Below are 3,465 nucleotides of genomic sequence, written 5' to 3' on the forward strand. Positions count from 1 at the left end.
CCTCATGCTATTATGGGCTACTGGACTCTTTTAGAATATTTTGCTGAGTTTACACACCTATAATATTCAAATAACGGAACTTAATCAAAAAAGGGTATAGAGATGAATGTCCATTTTGTATCTGTGTATTCAAAGTGGTTAGGATAGATATATAGTTACATTCTGTTAATGAATAGAATGATATGTTCTTATGGTGTTTGTAAACAGGATCTCAAGTCTGCATCTTGTATAGCAATTAACCACTAAGAAGAATGTATGCAGTGTTTTAGTTATTGAAACTGTCCTAGTGATTTGATTTGAAACTGTCTCATTGCTATTTGTTTATCAATAAAATTATGAAAAAAAAGAAAAACACAAGTAATGTAATTATAATAAATATGACTAACTGAGCAAATCAGGAAATTAGGAAAATTTACCTTTCTGAAAGTAAAATTGTATTTTCCAAAGATATAGGCCAGGGGCCGCCCCCCACCCCTCCCGCCGAGTAGGAATTATATAATTCTTATGTTTACACACAAGTCCAAAAATCTAACCATATACAATTCAAGGTTGATTTCTAAAACAATGAAAACACTCAAATTCACTTTCATTTTAAAATGCTACTGCCTCAGTTACTTTTCTCTCATTGTTGGAACAAAACACTTGACATCCAAAAGTAAGGAAGGAAAAGTTTATAAAATAATTTATAAAAATTCATGGAGGTTTCAGCCCATACTTGGCTGGCTGCAAGGCAGACAGGCACACGGAAAAGGGCAGCAGTTCATGGTGGGCAGAAAACAGCGAGTAAGAAGGAAGGAGCAGCGGCAGAGAGCAAGCCTCTTTCCCTCCCTTAAACTGCATCCAGGCTGCCCACCCCAGGGTGGTAGTGTGACTCACACCCATAATCGGAGCACTGGATCATGAATTAATCATAAACTCTAGAAGCTTGCCCTTTGACTCTATGAGGCTTCAGGGGGACATCTAGACACAAACCTTAGAAGGTTTGAAATGTTTATTTAGTTAATCTAACATATTCTTTCAATATCATAATCAAAAATGCAAATACTAACTTCCTCACAAAACAGAAAGAAAACTAACAAATATCAAGTACTTGTCATCTCAAATGAACAAATGTTAGCATCTTGTTATGTTTGCTGCAGAATTTAAATATTGTATTTTTAGCATATTAAAAACAACTTCCCAAGAAAGGATCTTTGAGAGATAAGCCACAAAGAGCCTCCACATTGATTCCTCCAGTAAGGATGCACTTAGCACCTACTGTGTGTAGCACCCTGATCTAAACCCTGCAGTGAACTTGTCATTTATGCTGAGTCAGAACTTAAGCCTCAGAAATCCTCAAACAATCAAAGTAGCACCTTAAAATCACAGTAATGTCAAGCTCAAACTCAGAAGTTGAGCTTAAACTCTTGAGATTTTTTGGACATAAACACATGTACTTCAAGAGGACCTGCAGGCTTTCTTGCCAGAGAATTCCTAATGCTCTCCATTCTCCAGTTTTTAAAATTTGAGTAGTTCACATTTTTGTAATTAATTGGTACATGTGCTCTAATATTCAGAAAGCTAATTACTTGCCTTACATGTATGCTGAAAAGCACTCATCTCTATTTTGGCTTTTCTTTTGTCATTTAGAAGTCTTCAACTTTTATATAGTCCACTTTCTCATTTTTTTGCTCATGATTTATGTGTCTTTAAAAATATTATTTAATAAATTATATTCTACAAAGATGTAAAATTATTACTGTACAATGTAATATTTAACCAATTTTGGATTCAAGTCATTGATACTTCTGAGGCTCATAATGTAAAGTATAAGTAGAAACAAAGTTTTTATATTTTATGTGGAAAACCAATTGTTCCAAGCCTTCAAAGCTGTAATTTATCTTTTCCATTCATTGCTTCTTAATCTTTTCTGCTGGTTTATTTCTCCCTACATAAAGACTATCCCCTCTTCATTTATATAGCTTTACACTACCACAGCTTTTAGGGGCATTAGTCTATCTCTACACCATTTTTGTCTTGGCACTGCTGAACATTCATTTACCTACCAGATTTATTGAGAAACTAATATAGGGCCATACCCTTTTTCTTTATGTACATGGAGATAAATCAGTGAATGACATAGTTACCAATTCCAGTGTTGATTTCTTATGTAATTCACAAATGACTATTAGTATTAGTCTATGAACTTCCACAAACAATCCTATCAGGATTATGGAACTGTATTGGTCAGGATTTTACTTAGAGGAACAGATATAATATAAGGAACAGATATTAACACAAGATATACAATATATAAGGAATTACAAGATTGGCCTATAACAGTCAGCCACAGAGTCAGATGGGGGAGTGTGCAGAGGGCATCTGCACACCCCAGACTGAGCTCAGTCCCAAGGTCTGAAGCTCACTGCTGTGCTCCGTGCAAGTCTCTATTCATCAGCTAATGGGTCTGTGAGGGAAGACGGAAGAGTCTGTGACGGAAGGTGAAGGATCCAAACCGGAGGACAAAGAGTCTGCGCTGCAAGCCATGTGATGAAGTCCAAGCCGAACATGAAGACTGAAGCTCCTCCAATGAAGGGAACATTGACTACTTCCTCAGCCCCTTTATATGGTGTCTTTGTGCTGAGTCACTCTGAGGGCTGAACAAATTGTGCCCCAGGGCGGGACCCCCACCAGCCGGAAGTGCGCGTCGGAGTCATCTGGCCAAGGTGACACAATGTATCAACCACTACAGGAACAAATCACATTGAATGAAGTGATTATTTTCATTTAAAAAAAATTACTACTTTTATGCTATTAAGACTTCTTATCTATGAGCCTGATGAATCTCTTTATTCAGATATTCCTGTGCTTTTTAATTACATTTGGGAATTTCTCCATAAAATTTTTTACACCCAGTTAAATTTATCGCTGCACTTTATCATTGAAAATTATCTTTTTTCTGTTACATTTTATAAATAGTTGTTGCTGCTGTAAGCAAAAATTTGATTTTTGTACCACAGCTTTGTATCTAGCATCTTTTAAAATTTTAATTCCAATTCACTGTTTCAGCAGGGTTCCTTAAATTTCCTGTATGAATAGTCATGTAGTCCACATATAAGGATTAGTTTACCTCTTGATTTCCAACTTTTTCTTGTTTTTTGTTTTGTTTTGCATTTACCTTTTTAAAAATTTTTTTTCCATAATTTTATTGAGAAACAGCATTTACAACTCTTAAAAATTTTCCTTTCATTGACATTGACTAGGATTCTAGAATTGTGATAGCTAGTATTGTTCATAGTTAGTTAATGTCACCAAATCTTAACATTATAGGATCATTCCTTAGTATCACTATTAGGATTTTTGGCCTACATCTTTTTTTTTTTATTTTTTTAATTTTTCAACAAATAATACACTGCATATATTCTTCTTAGTGGTTAATTGCTGTACAAGATGCGGACTTGTGATCCTATTTACAAACTCCATTAG

The sequence above is a fragment of the Octodon degus genome, unplaced genomic scaffold (genome assembly GCF_000260255.1).
Source record: "Octodon degus isolate 3935 unplaced genomic scaffold, OctDeg1.0 scaffold00013, whole genome shotgun sequence".
Taxonomy (NCBI): Eukaryota; Metazoa; Chordata; class Mammalia; order Rodentia; family Octodontidae; genus Octodon; species Octodon degus.